This window comes from Bombus affinis, chromosome 14 (assembly GCF_024516045.1).
Source record: "Bombus affinis isolate iyBomAffi1 chromosome 14, iyBomAffi1.2, whole genome shotgun sequence".
NCBI classification, from domain to species: domain Eukaryota; kingdom Metazoa; phylum Arthropoda; class Insecta; order Hymenoptera; family Apidae; genus Bombus; species Bombus affinis.
The window spans coordinates 5,331,132-5,347,731 of record NC_066357.1 but is presented as its reverse complement, the minus strand read 5'-3'; the positions used below and the strand labels follow the sequence as shown (position 1 = coordinate 5,347,731).

Sequence of the window (16,600 nt, the reverse complement as noted above, 5' to 3'; positions counted from 1 at the left end):
GTGTAAACCATTCCCATGTACTAAAAGAATTTATAGAAATAACTCATTTGATCCTTAAAAATTGAATATTAATCCTGTGACCTACTGAATGGGATTGAGAAATCTACAAAGTTGAAGATGATCAAAATGTCAATAAAAATTGTCGGATAGAATTTAGACAACAGCCTAAATAATATAAATCCTATTATTTTCTTTTTTAAACTCAGTACTGTTATTAGCTCTGATTAGGTATCGTCATCTTCCTACAGATTGATGACCTAATGCTTTGATTTATGTCCATTACTTCGTCACATCTTTTTCATTAACAGCACACACGTACGGTGTTTCTCGATGGCCTGCAGCCTCTGAGATCAGAGGATTGGGCATGTCAGGATGCAAGTAAATGGCAGTAACGTTGTTTCACAAGTTCGCATCTTTGCCGGTGGATTAATCGAGGTCACGACAAGCAAATAACACTCGTGTCCGTTAGGGACGCGTTAGACACGATGCCTGTGCAATTGCATTGTGGTTAAAGGTACACCATTCCACTTTTAAATTAAGCTGAACATTTGCGGCGATGTATGTACATATATACTAATTTTTTAAACTTATCTCTTCTTCCTTCTGCTACGATGTTTTCTTTTAATCTGTTAATCGAATCATCTGTTAATAAAGGAATTTTTGTAATCATGAAATTGAAGGTTAACGAAGACGAAGTTACTTGGTAAATGTTCTTTATAATTCATCCGTTTTATGCATACTTGATCGATGTACATAGATAAGAACGTTTATAATTCTTTCTCTCCTCCAGGCAATTTTCGTGCAAACGAAACAATCGATTAATCAAAGTGCTCTAATACGTCAAGACAAGGGAATAAAAAAAGCGAGGCTGTTTCTCGCTTCATTCTTCACAAGTATAACGAAGCAAGTTATGTCCATATTACCAATTTCATCATCTCTTATACTCTCACAGAAACGTTCAGTCAGTCGATAAGAAGTGCAGTTATTTAAACGAAATTTTTCTTGCAATTAGTGCCAGCAATTATTTAACACGAAATTCCATTATGTAAAGTAAATGACGTAAATAAGAAAAAAAATCAGTGAATTATATGCACTCCAGTTAGATGAACTGCGTGTATTCATTGGTTGACAGTTTAGGATAACTAGAGTTCGACAGTAAGTTCTTGTTCACAAGCCAACAAGACGAATGTCCATCCAGACGCAGAAAAATCTACGTGTCTGAAATACATCTGCCAATGTCCCACAAACATCTTAGAAACGTCCTCCAAACTTGCCGTGTCATAAACCAGGACATCTCATTATCGGAAGACATTCAGTTTTACTACTGTACAGCAACGTTTCGAGATATTTGAAGATATTTAGCTATCTCGTACTATTAGAAAAAGTAACGATTAATCTTCTAACCGGGTCATTCTCGAAGCATAATTATCTCCTTTCTATAATTATAGCACTAATAGTAAAGACGAATCGATTTCCTCTGCGCTTTAGATTTTAGTTCTTGCGAATCTATGAATATGATATTATTCATATTTAATAGAAACGAAACCATCGTTATATTCGAGAGATTAACAATTTGAGTAGCGAATCAGCTCATAATTCCTGCTTAGTGATAATTGTATCGCAAATATAATTACTTAATAAGCAAATTTTTCTTTTCTCATTCTCTTTGCCGGACGTTCAAATTAAATTTCAAAATGTTTACATTTCAAATAGACGTGGGATATACGTCTCTACAGTTATCGTCATATCCTCTGAACATGGAAAATCCGAGGAATATTGATTTTATATAATATTGCGAAATGCTTGTTGCAGCGTGAAACATTCAACAGCTGAAAGCAATAAGACATTCTGAGAGAGCGTCGTTAGATCATTCGTTACTGATACATTACGTACACTTTAGAATACGGTTGTAAAAACGAAGTTAAAACAATGCGTGGTAGTTACAGCGCTATAGTACGTGTCTCTTTGAAACTTGCTTTGTTCGACGATGACAAACGACGCTAGTTTCACGGTTGCAAACGTGCTACAGGTGAATCTAATATGAAGCAGCCAGTATGTTTATTGGAGGATATGCAACATTGAGCAATGACCGTGTTCGATGTGTGTCCATGCGTGTCATGTGATTTCCATGGCACGATATCCGCTTATTACATTCTTCGATAACTAGTTTGGTGGCAGAAGGCAAGTTCACTACCCCACTTTTACCTCTTCTATGCGCTGCTTGGTTACTCAAGGCCAACCTACAAGAAACTAACGCATCAAACAAAACCATGAAAACGCAAAGTTGCGGCGTGCACCAGATTCCAGTTTTCCTGTTACATGCTATTTTTGCGTCATCAGTGGTACCGTGTTTCTTGCTTGTTTTATTGCCTATCAACGGGATTTTAGCCGCTTACGGAGTGCAAAGACTAATGAATTAACGTTTAGAGTGGAGCATGCATAATGTGACGTTCATTCACGTGCTTCGATTATTTTAACCCTGCTGCTATTCCAACGCTTCTTCTTCTTTCTACAGTTGTTTCTATTTCACACTCTTTAGACCGATTACTTCATTGCCAACGAAAAACATATACGATGTGGCCAGAAGAAAGTTTGAAAAATAAAATGGGAAAAAATAATGTTACAAAGCTGAATTATAGTTGATGAGAGAGACGAATGTATAATTGTACGTCCTATAATGGACGAGCGTTTATCAGAGACGAAACATTTACATTTTATAAATTTTACTTTATATTCGCATGTACAAGTATCAATTTAACGTTCCACTTAATGCAATGAATTAGGCAAATAATTAAGCGAATAAGCAGTGATTTTAGTAAAAATATTATGAGAATCTGGATCGTATCAACGGCAAGCAAATTACTACGACGATGAAAATCAAGGTGGAGGTGTTTGAAACTTCATAGAGTATACGCGATACGCATAGTATATTTCACGAAGTATACGTGATATCAATGAGACAGGAACATCTATTCTGAAGTTCCACGAAAAATATTTTAATATTCAGTTTGTTTCTACGCCCGTTCAATTACGAAATTTTAATCACACAGCAAACAAAGTGTATACTAGTATCAATTTCACATTCTACTGAATGCAATGAATTACTCCAATAATTGTCAACGACATCATACGCAATGATTTCAGTAAAGAAATTATGAGAATTTGGACTATCGACAGCAAAACAACGATTACGGTTTCTTTGTTTTATCTCGTTGCTAAAATTGAACAAATTCTAATTTACTTTTTCCATTGAATAATAATTAAGGGTCTATCGCTATAATCTTATCACTATAAACGTGTATAACGCACGTTTCACCTCCTAACTTCAGTCTATTATACATATATATGTATTAATTATAACAGCTGGCGGACAGGTGTGCCAATCAGCACACTTTCACCAATTTGTATCCAATTCCCCTAAATAATCCTGAAAATTATTCATGACGACGAGAGAGACACGACGTGGGACCCGATACGAAATTACAGCTGGTAGAAATTTTGGTATCTGAGACCGTCGTCCGATGATCCGTCTGAAAGTTGGACAAGTGGGATGTGAACTCAAAAAATGTGAAAGTATGTGATGAGTCTTCTTCGATTTATTACAAAATCTTGTCCATGTATTTACTCGCCCATAAAGTTAATTCAGATTCCTTAGTCGAAAAATCATTGATTTTCCTAAATCATTTCGTCCGTACCGTTAACTGCATTTGCTAAAAGTACATTTATGGATATTGAATGACAAACACGAGATCAGAAGATATTTTTAAATGGTTGAGAAAGATTAACATTAAGAGGCTGAAGTTTCCTAAGCAACTTTGTGCATTCCTTTTTTCTTATATTAAATTATACATAATTGCCAAGATTCCAACTCATTATCATATTATCCATGTATAAGTCAAAATTCTATTTTAAAAAGTTTCTTTTTTTTTTTAACGATAAATATAATGTAGCTCAGAAAGATGTAAGAAGTACTATAAGAAACAATAATACTGTTTTACATAAAGGCAAAAAGATATTGCGCGGATGAAGTAATACGTATCACATAAAGATACATTCTAAGAAATATCTAGAACGAAAAAGGGCAAGAAAGATGTAAGGACACTACAATACTATAAAGGCACGAACACGCTACAATATACTATAAACTATATATCAATTGTCAAATTATTAACTGTTTATTAATGTTATTAATTATTAGCTGTTTGTCTGCGATATTTTCAAAAGGAAAAGCGTGGTTTATGGACAACACGCGTAAATAGTTAAGTCGATGTTAATGAACCCCATCCTTCGTTAGTCAGAAAACTTTCTTAATTCTTAATTCTTTCAGTAAAATTCTCGTCGTTGCCGAATGACAGACTTTCATATAAATCAGCGTCATTTTAATTCCATTTGCTATCGAATATACTCTCACATTCCTGAATAAAATTCATCCAATACGTACCAGAATCTCTAAATAGCCTGATCTTTGATATACGCGACCTTCTCACGCGAAATCGCTTTCTTAAAAATCTTACCGGTCAAATTTATTCGCTGAAACGATCGTTCGTTGAATTGCTAATCCCTTAACCACTGAAAGTGTTCGTCAAATATTTTTCGAATTCCGCACGGTGTCTTTCAAACAAGCAGAGACAGAGAGACGCTTCGCAGCCAATATTGATTCGTGCCAAAAATGAACATGTTTGTGAAACAAATACCAAACGTTCTTTGATCCTGTTCCTTATCTTGTTACGAGGATCGACGATAATCACATAACATCGCAAAACGTGTAATGCGTGAAGTAAATTTAGTTACCAGCCGATTTTATTTACAAACTAATTCCGAGTTTTGCCCCGTTTCACGCCCGTATGTACTATAATTTTTATCATCATCATTGCCGTTTTGCGGACGATACTTTACTTCATTTTCTGCTCGTTAATCACCGTTCTACGATTATCATACGATTCCTTTTTTCTTTTTTCTCCAACCATTACCAGTTTCCTTGCCCCACAAACACGCGTGTGTTGCAATCGAAGATGACGGCTAAGAGTATAATTAAATAATAAATCGTGCAAAAAGGTAGAAAGGTGGTTAACCCTGAAATACCATCGTATATAGAGTACCGTGAATTTCGCATTTCTTTTTGCAGTTCACAAGAGATTACACGTTATCGTTACATTGTTCCAAGACCTCTTGCATGCTAATTTACCAACTAATAAACGAGTCGCGAGTTCTGCGTTATAGGCTTCTTTTTCACAATTTGATGACTCTATGTTAAACAGGAAAATTAGTGGAGCGCGGATTTTTATGTATTTACAGGAGACGAAAAATTGCGAAAATACAGAAAATGCAGAGATAGAAAAAATGTTGAATGTTATAGTACTTATCGTAATATTCAATGAATGAAACGAGTTCCCACTTGGGTTTAATTTCTTTAATTAGATTTATAAAAATCCGCAGTCTAGTAATTAGATAAGATCGTAATTTGTAAAAAGGCTTCGATGTGGAAAGACCAAGATTTTGCAGTAGACAGACTTATACGTACGCTAATAAAATTGTATTCTTTAAATAGAAAAGAATTTTTCTTTAAATTGAAATTATCTTTAGCATTAATAATTCGGCGAGTGGCGTGACGACTCTGGATATTTTCCAGAAGTTAATAAATGTGTATTCTGAAATACAACTTACCTCCATTTCTCGGAATTATTTAAAAAGTGTAATATCAGAGAATCCAGAACCATTCTGGTTTGATCGGCTAATTTATTCGATATAAAAGTCAAGGATCAGTCACATGTTCAGAATTTCGAGAACAAAAGTAACCGCCTTGGATACACATCATTTGAATGGAACTCCTAAGATTTCTGTCTGATACCTCAGTTCGGTAACCTATAGATTTTCTTAATTTACAAGAAGTTTGACCAATAAATCGACCGACTATGTTAATCTTGGGCATTATATCGTTATAATTACAAGTCGCAATATCGTCGAAGAAACTTCCTTCTTCGCTTCAAATAAATGTTTCTTCTTGGAATTATTTGCCGTTCCATTACTTTGTCTTTGTCGTTTCAATCGTCAACCGTAAATGTACCCAAAGTATTTGAGCATTATTGTCAGTAAAAAAGGGAGACCCTTTTCGTTTTTCAAGAATTTTCAAGAAGATTCTAATAAGTTGAACGTCATGGCAGAGTATACCCCACGCAACTGTGAAGATGCAACTTATATTAACTGCGCTTATACCTTTTACATTGTCTAAAGTTATAATTAAAATATCCTCTGAGTTAATCTAACGATTTAATCTTTCATTCTCAGCAACCCGAGGAAGGTGAAACAAAAAAAAAAAGAAAAAAAAAAGAGAACAAGAAAGGGAAAGAAAAATAGCCTCGAGACTGAAGCCAATTATGCTGTTGCAATTTAAGAATAATATCGAATTTTAATCGTGTTAACTTTATACTGGACGGGGCTATTTAACTGTTCGTTAATATTCATTGCTGTTTCGGGGAATGAACGAGACGTTAATTACAATTAGTGACACTGCAAGAAAGGTAGATGAAGATCATGGCGGAGACGCGTGAAACTTCGCAGCTGAGATATACGTGATATCAATTAGACAGAAGCATCCGTTCTGAAGTTTCATGAAGATTATTTTACTATTCACTTTATTCCTAGCTGATTCAATTACGAAATTTTAGTCACACAGCAAACAAAGTGTACGGCTACTGGCTCAGGCGAATTTCTAATGCGATGAGTAGTATAATTAATTAGTTGTATCATGAGACTGGAATAATTTTCTTTGTTTATTCGGTACTAACTTCTGTATTGAAAGTAACAGGGATCTTCTTGTGATTCATAACTAGCCTTTGTTTGCGATCAATTTTTGTAGAAAGGATTAGAGTGACGTTTTAATAATTACTGAAGTATTTATTGTAGTTTTTAATAAGTTTTGGTATTACTATGGTATTTATTGAAGGTAAGGTAAGGTTAATAAAAATAATAAAATAAAGATAGCTAATTGATCCTATCATATTATTACACTTATTTAATCGTTATTTTATGTTTTTTTCGATCCGTGTTTTTCATGTAGTATTAATTTTCTTTTTTATTCGTAAAGCATAAAATACATGTAATATCTACAAGCATAACTTGCGATGATATCAGCACTTAAAAAAATAACCTAGAAGTAGCAGCAAATCAGTTTTTAAGCCATAAGCGCTCTAGAAAAACAATAAGGCGCGTTTTCTAAAAACGAGTAAGAAATTCTTACGACGATGATTTAGAGAAATACGTATGAAGAATGGCGTAAGACTGCATGCTTCGTGCAAGTGCTTCTGTCGCAAGACACCTCTCAACCCGCATCGTTATTCAAAGGAAACTACAAAAACTTTAAAAAAGAAGTATGTCGCTCTACATTCTTGAAAAAATCAAAGTCGATGAAACTTCATTTTTGTAAAATATTTGGCTTAAAGCGAATACGAAGCCATTCTGTTTCGTTAAATGAAAATTCAAAAATTAGAATGTTAAGAATTAAAAGAATTCTCAGTTTCCCATTGCTCATTCTAAAATTTCTTTGTGTTAATACGAGTTAATTAATACGAATTTTATTGTAAACTTGCGTAGCGAGAAATAAAAGTATCTAAGCTTCGAACGCAATATCTTGCAGTCGCTAACATGGTTTGGCACGAGTTGTAAAAATTGCAGAATTATTAGAAAGATGACAGAAGGTGTGTTATAAAAGTAAATTTAAGCGAAAAAGCAATCATCCGTATCCGAGATCAAGCATGCTCGTTTCCCTTAACCAAGTTTACCAATTACTCCCATTTATCTTGCTTAAGAAACGTCAACGTTTAAGCGTAAAGGATAATTATCTATCTTAAGGTATTAAGCAAACATATGTAATTGTTCGCATAAATTCATTTAACTAACAAGAAAAAAGGCATGAATTAGAAAGTATTTCTACAGTTCATGTGCGAATAAAGTAAAAAAATAACCTTCTTTATTAAAAAAAAAAACCTATAAATTGTTATATTGCTACATTATAGCAACAGTGTTATTAATACACTGTAGCAATCTGATATAATAATATTAACGATGCCTTAAAAAGTTAGATATAACATGTACATTTAATTAATAACTAATTAGTAAAATTAATAGGATAGATAATTTTTCAATAGATGTAAATATTTATCGCCGAACATTTTATTTTTCCATCTTCCTTTATAAGTTCGTGGAGAAATATGGAACATAGAATATGACACGAATGGGCTGTAAGACTTAAATAAATAAATTGAATAAAATTCTATGTAAAAATGGAATATGAAATAAATGAAACGTAAAAGTATGGAAAGATCGAAATACCATATAAAAATATGATGAAACGCTAAAAAATAGAATGTTACCGTTATCGGATTAAAATGAAAGATATACGAAAAAAATTACACGATTTAAGCGAAAAGCCAAGCTCTTATTCGCGTGGTTTACAAGAAAGAATCGTTCAAATCCCGAAGAAAATTCGATAATAAACCTCTAAAATTTCCGTGAAAACCACTCTGTTGGAAAAGTTTACTTTCTAATAATTCTAATGTCGACTACAAGAATACTTAACTACCCTATGACTAACTTAAACGCACCACTTTTTTCTGAACTTCCCAATCTTCAGAAATTCCTCTGTCAGCCAATCAATAATTAAATATAACTAGGTATTATATGGTTACACTATATGATACTTCTTCGAACTGACAAACATCCGCAACCATGTTGCATCATAGAGAGATCTTACACGTTTATATGTTACCATGTATGATCGAGGAGAAAAACTCGAGGGACTGGGTGACACTATCCGCGATCGTCCTAAATCGAATAAATCCAGTTCGGTGTTTCTGTAAAAGGAGAAAGTGCGGTTACATGGCCGGACTACTCGACTCCACAGTATAAACTCTGGCAACTGGTATCGTTGATCGACAGTAGCGTAAAGTTTGTCAAGAATAGTTCATAAACTGTTAATCATAAACGAGCTCATTAGTGGTCGTGCTCATGGCAATTATACATGCGCATGTTCAACGAGATAATGATAATGCCTGCATGTCTAGATATTGACTGAATATTGACCAAGTAATTAATAACGAAGTAATTACCATACGTAACAGCTACACTAATTGTAAACAACTGGTGATAAACCAACTATTGATAACAAACAGTGTTGTTACTGGTAATAAATTAGAGATAATCTCCACGCGAAGAATCTCCTTCCTTTTTACAACTGTTACTTTTTTTTAATAATAATAAATCGTCTGTTTTACTTTTATGCAATTTTTATCACAGCTCCGCTGCTCTCTTTTATCTTTGACTGAATACTTTAATAGCAAAGAGATATTTCGCATCCTCCGATCTGATTACAGGAAGATAACTTTCAGAGTACCTAAGTTCTGCAAATTTTAAATTATGCGTGTGCTTAATTTAGGTCAAGTAACGGAAAGAAACACAGAATGCTGAACACAGAATGTTGCGAATCGCTGAATTTATAGTGACTAAAAGGAATTTTCGGATAAAGAAGGAGTTTCTCTCGTAATATTTCAAAACTGTGAAAAGTTATTGAACATTAAAATAATAAGGGAACCAAAAGCAAAAACTGTCTAAATTACCGCATACGCGGTTCCATATAGTCTTACAGGTACTCTCGCGCGAAAGATTGATTATTCGCCTCGATGAGACACGCACCATACAAGGTTGCTTGTTTCGTTCGATAACAATGTCAGAAAGAAAGGCTGCAGCATCCTACCGGGCCGCTAATGGAAAGAATTTGCAAAAATTTTGATTTAACGGCGACACGCGATGGCGATAATTGCCACGTATGAATCAGCAGTTCGAACCTTGTAAAATTTGTGGAAAGCCTTGAGAAACGAACGCTTTCTCACGACCGCTTCCACATTTAGAAATTTACGCGATGGTAATCGCTTCTACTTTTAATGCCTTTGCGCGAAATTTGCAGGTGCAAAACCGAATAAAACGCGCATGATATGCAAAAATATATAAAATATCCATAACTACAAACGTAGTCGTGTAGAAACGTTGAAATTATTAGAAGCTTCTCGTAAAATTAATTATTTCATTAACACACCAAATACGTAGAAAATATCACAAGTAGACTGCATATATTTTTACGTATTTATGAAAAATTTACGAATTCAAAAATACATATACAGAATGCACGTACGTAAAGTACGAAGAATATAAAGAATACCCAACTATAGTGCACGTCATAATATTTTCTAACCAAAACAATCCCCTATCTAGGTTCCATATTTTAATTATATTGATGCATTAATGAAAATACAAGTCGTTATAAATATTCGCGGTGCAGTAATCGCGCTGGGACATTGATTCGTTTCATTCATCGCTGTTCCATACAAATCGAAAAGTTTCGCTAGTCACGCGAAATGTTTTAAATTGGGTAAAAGCATTGTGTCGCAAGAATTATGGCAAAGTAAAGAAAGAAAAGTTGTACGCGTGTGCATCACAAATATATACGTGACGGCTGTTTGCGAAAGCAGTTGCAGTGATCGCGGTGATAATTCATTTCTAACGTTACGCGTGCTTTGGTTGACCGACGAATATTTATTAACTTGGACGCCAATTTGTCGATGTGGAGCACTCCTTTCCCTTTTTAAATCAAGTTTCTATAAATGTAAAGGAAAGTACGTATTTGGTAGATGCAAAACGGAAGTGATATATTTTCGTCTGAAAAGTGAAGGCATATCATGGGTGATAATCATCGATTCTTCTTTCTTTCTCGAATACTTACACTCGTATTATTCAGTTTATGAAATAAATATACGCTGCGTCTGGTAATTATAAAATAAGCAGAAACTTTCAATTTTTACACGTACCTTGTGTTATATACCTCTATACGTTAACGTGATACAGAATGAACTAAAGTGCATTTATTTTATTAAGAAAGAATTCATTCTTTTTCTTTGCATTCTACGAAAAGAAACAAAAAATCGATTATATTAAAAAAAAAAAAAAAGAAAAGAGAAAGAAAGGAAACTAGTAGAAACTTAATTTATTCTTGTTACATAACTTATAGCAACTCTGTGGCATAACAGAATACTTTATCGTGCCAAAATCCAACTCAAAATAAAGTAAAATAAAATTGTATCCATAATTTCTACGAGTTAAACGGCTTGGTTTTGCATATTTCTAATCGTACTTCTCGTGACACTATTTCTCATAAAGAAGTAATATAGTCATAAGACGTTGTGTATGTGGTTGATATTTTTTTCACACACCTTTCATTACATTAGAAAGTATGTTTCTATCTAAATCTTTTCGACAATCTTAACTGTTTAATTTAGCCGTGCCCGGTTGACCGAACGACGTACAGACTAAACGCTGAAAAGGTTAATTTAGGCCCGGCTGACCTAAATTGTTCCGCGGTCCACCTGGAACAACTGAACTTTCTTCGAGCTCCCTACTAAATAAAATAATATTTCAAAGATTAGAACAATCAGAAGTCATGGCAAATAGCGTAAACGCGTCAAACATCGTAGTGCAAATCGTGAAACTGATTCCGATAGATAAATGAATGTTTTTCGAGGTATAAATGGTACACTGTTCATAGTATGTATACTGTTAGCAGCTAACTATGCGAAACACGTTCAGCATCTTGAGAAGATGACGTAGCCGAAGTTCAATTTCGATGACAAAGAAACGACATTTGTCAAGTCAGTTAGCCGACAATCTTCGGTTTCATCGTTTCCAAGCGAAGGACGCTTTCACCCTGTCATTAGAATCGACAAACGTACGACGACCGCTGCTCGAGAAAAAAATCTGCATACTTCGATGAGTGAAAAAATCGATGAGTTATGTAATTAGAAGAGTCGCGTCATCAAAGATGTTACGGTAGGAGAAAAATATTTTTATTAAATTATTATTTAATACTTTAATTAAAAATTGAGAATATCAAACGAAGTGGCACGTGTAAAAGTTATAGGAGAATATTCGAAAGATTTTTAGATCTTGTTAAGAGGATAAGAGATTGGTAATAGATGTAGAAGCTGTGAAGTATAGATTCCACGTGCCAAGGATGTAGATATTAATTTCTATTATTTACTAAGTAATCTACGTACTAGACTAATTGAACGAATTAATTGTATTAAACTTCATTAACCACTAACATTATCTTTGATTTTATCGTGCGTTTAAACTACGCAATTTAATATATAATGTGATGTATAATATAATGTAATTGAAATTCATTCCCGTGGCATTTCGCAAAAAGATAATGTTTCGCAGAATCGGAAATGATGGAAATCGAGTGAAAGATGGTAACAAGAAACGGTTCGGTAATTCAATGAAAAAGGGAAATTCATTTTTACCGAGCTGCGAAAAGCAAGCACTCTTGGACACTTGAACCGTGTCGTTGCCAAATCTTTGGAATACAAGCAGCCGCACCTGTTTACCTAGCAGAAAAACTTTCACTCCTTTGCCGAAGAGTATCTCTGAAGAATCACAGATAAGAATCACGTTTCCGAGCTAAAGCCTACAAGTTCTATTTCCCTAGCTTCCTATTCTCGATCTTCTAATTATATGAAATTAATTATTCTGGAATTTATTTCCGAGTTATTTAACGTTGTCATGAAACTCTATCCCCTCTCTGTTGAAATCAAAAACTTCTCAAATAAATATCAAACTCCTTTCGTTGGTACGATACACGAAAATACGGAAGTCCTTTTTGCTCCCCTGTATTGTTAACTATACACTATCTTGAACCTTTTACTGTCCGGATATAATTTCTATATTTATCTAATAATAAATTACACGTATCAGATTTTAGAGTCATTGTCGCGTTGCAAGCAAAAATTGTTTAATAATCCTAATTTTGTAGCACTGACTTCTACATTGTTATTTTAAATATTTAAATACTTATATTTATCTAGAATACCAACTACGAAAACGAGATTTCCAGTGTTGTTTGTAACCATACATCCCACGACATTGTAGAACGTCGATCTTTAATATTTCTGAGTTGGATTTGCCCTGGACATAGCGGCGTCCATTCAATCCAAATACGTCGTATTTGCTTCCATTTGAGAATAGAACTTTATTAGAAATATATCAGAAAGTATTTATGAATTACTTTCTATATTTCTTAAACGTCTGGCTCTGTTCGTTTTGTTAACGAATGTCAGTTAGTTTTTCTAATCTACATGTATGGTGTCTGTTTGTAACTATTTCCTCGCTACAACGTATCGTAAACGCGTTTCTATCTAATAATTTATCGATCTGCCTATATTTCCATCTTTGTATCCGCTTTGTCCATCTCAGTGTTAATATCGATTTCCTCTCGAATATCCGTGTTTCTGATCTTCTGTAACTCCTTGTCAACACACAAACCAATATTATTCATAGCGAAGCCTGAAGCTCGCTGCACGATGTTTCTACAATTAAGTCGACCAATGTTTTCATCGTGCGTACAGAAATGTGTATAAACTTTTGCTCGCTTAACGTTTAGACGTCCGTTACTTTTGTATCCTTATTTTTGTACATCATTAGTTTCACAATGTTTACAAATATTATCTGTTTCGCTTCAATCGTTAGATTATCTCATTTTGATACTTGTATCTTATAGTAATTAGAACATTGTTTTCAAATCTTCAGTCTCAGGTCAGTGTTTTGAACTTTAACAACGAACGTTCGAATATTTTCGCCAGTCGCTCTATATATTTATATTACTAATATTTATTTATTATACGTAGAAAATTCTGCAGAGATCGTGATAGAAACTGATATGTCAGTCCAGAGTTACATATGAATACAGAATAAAGCATTATACGAGCAATAATGTCCAACGAACCACATACGACTTTTTCTCCTCTGTTTCTCTCCGTTAAAAGATCAGAGTACATATGATACGAGTGCAGTTAGAAATGCAAAATACATAGTACAAATCAGGGATTGCGAAAGGAAACAGAATTTCTGTGGCAGCAGCTCGTACCACGCGTGTTCTTAATTCATAAAGATGCAGATGATTGCGGATCGACGTTATATGAATGCATCAATCGCATTACATACACCCACCGATATTTGTCTAGAATCGTTTAGCGATGATACTTCTATGTCATGAGTAAAAGAAAGTTTCTGTTCTTATCACATTATGGTTATCATTGGCAACACTATAGTCGCTTATCATTTCATTAGGAATGTAATATCTACGAGATTGATCTGTCGCATTGAAAATAAGCGTCTCAGGTGAGTATTAAATGTTCTTAAATATTCAGAGATCTGTCGGATTAACTCTTATCGTATTAAGCTTGCGAATATCGAGATTATTATATATATTATAGATGAAATTATTCGCTATGTGTAATAGGATTCATGTGTTATCGAACTGGAGTAGAATTGTGTTCGTTGAAGCGAAACTGTATTTAGTACTTAGGTTAACCAAATATCCGCCAATTAAATCCACTTACTTGAACATGCTGGCTTGTACTATTTGAATAAGAAATCATAAGCAGTGGAAAGAATCAATGAACTTTCATCGCACAAATTTTAATTATGGCGACTATCGAATGAAGTTTATCAAGTAGAGTTCGAATGTGTATCACTCCAATTACGAAATGACGAGACGTCTTTTAAGAGATAAGAAGCGAGGAGGAAAACAGAAATAAATTATAGTTCTCATAGTTGCTCTATTTCTTCTTCTACTTTTTGAAGATGACCTTGTATTAAATTTGTGCTTTCGCTATGAACGAAATGTGAACGTGCTAAAGATATTGAGAACAAGACCTATATTCATATGATAATCCGTTTATCTAGCATAGTTTTTACTTTGCGAAAGCAGTCCCATGAAATTGTTTACATTCATACTGAGACGTCTTGTATACACGCTCTTTGCAATGTAGTTAAAGGATCATTACAAAAGAAACGCAGATACATTTAGGTACTTTGTATGGCTAACCGAGATGCAGTATATATGCAAATGTGAGAAGAAGAATGGTTCCATGTTATTTACAATGCATACATTTTTAGCATATGATTGTGTCATTTATGAGAACATATACATTTAACAGGGTGACAAATAGATATCCACGGTTCACGTTTTATTTAAAAATGACAATCAAAATATGAAGTGTAGAGAAAACGTATTAGCTTTTCTTTTAAACCAGTACAAGGCCATATACAGTTATCTACTTTAAGCCGGTTCCATAATAAATTTACTTAAAATATTTTTCTGCTTTATTCCTTCAAAAAATACGAAAATTTTATTGACTTCTATCTCGATAGATTTAAAAGATATCCCCACATTTCCCACGAAAAAGAAGACATTGTTATAATCTTAATAAAAAGTATAAATTTCCCTTCTTCTGTGTGTCTTAATTTACGCAAAATTCATTTTTATAACTGTAAATAGCAGTACATTATATTTCACAAAACTATACATTCAATTCTAAATATCGTACGATCTTTCCAAAAAACATTCTTCTTCAACTATAACTGTAAAAAAAAGAATAATTTTCCACGGTATTCCAACGCGTTTTAGGGGAGAAAAATACGTTAAATAACACGTAATTGATACTTTCTTAACAATAATTTGTTCATACTATTCCATGAACAATCAACGTATGAATTTTAATAGCAGAACCGTTTAATCAATTTGTGAACGCAGTATTGCGCATTCACCTTTTACCAATTAAAGCATTACGCTGAACGTAAGTTGCATAAAACCAACTTGAAACCAGTTATAGGCGAAACGAATCCTCCTATCCAACGCTATAAGCGTGCAGCGAACTTTGGCAAATGCTCGAATACGACTCGGTAGTGTTGTGAGAGCGACCTTGATTCCCTTGGCCGGATTTATTTCTCTCGAAGTACGCGGTCGAAGCGTTCATCGACGGTCATCAGCATCCATGAACGCGACTCTGAGCGATTCCAAAATGTGGGTCGGCCGGAATCGTCGGAGAAAGTGTATTTTCTCACTCCATATGCCTCTTGACATTCGATATCGTTCCTTGAACACTCGTAGCCTATGTTCACCGGTGCAACTCGTGCCTGACATTAACGTGTAAAACGCGATGAACAGATCCAGAGACGCATAGATCTTGTTCAAATATAAGTTCAAATATACGGCGTGTTTAATACCTTCGGTAGTTTTTTTTCAGATAAAACTTTAATTATACGTAATTTCTTCGTGATATTGTATATTCAATTAAAGCAATTCCCATCTTAACGACCAATTATATTGTACAGTGGCTATAAAAAGGATTCGTACACCACGTCATGGATTTATTGTTACATTAATAAATGCTTTTATTATCGCACTTTTGTACTAATTAATTAGATCCGACTGTAATAAATTTCGTATCGCTGAAACAGTACTTTCGTGCGATTATAAAAGTTTCATATTACGGAAATGAAAACTATACTAGCACCTAATTAATTAGATCTGACTATAACAAATTTCGTATCATCGAGTAGTGGATACTTTCGTGTGATTATAGAAATTTGTTTCTATGGAAATTAAATGTAGAACCTAATAATAATAATAATAATAATAAAGAGGAAGATTCGTTGAAAAATAAGGAAAAATAAGGACAATAAGAATTGTCAATTCTAAAATTTCCAAATTCTC

General features: G+C 33.8%; 1 protein-coding gene across 2 annotated transcripts in view; it reads right to left on the bottom strand.

The window, feature by feature from the left end:
- The window catches only part of LOC126923899 (all trans-polyprenyl-diphosphate synthase PDSS1), a 51,867-nt gene that overhangs the window by 18,445 nt on the left and 16,822 nt on the right, over positions 1 to 16,600 (bottom strand). The window lies entirely within an intron of this gene.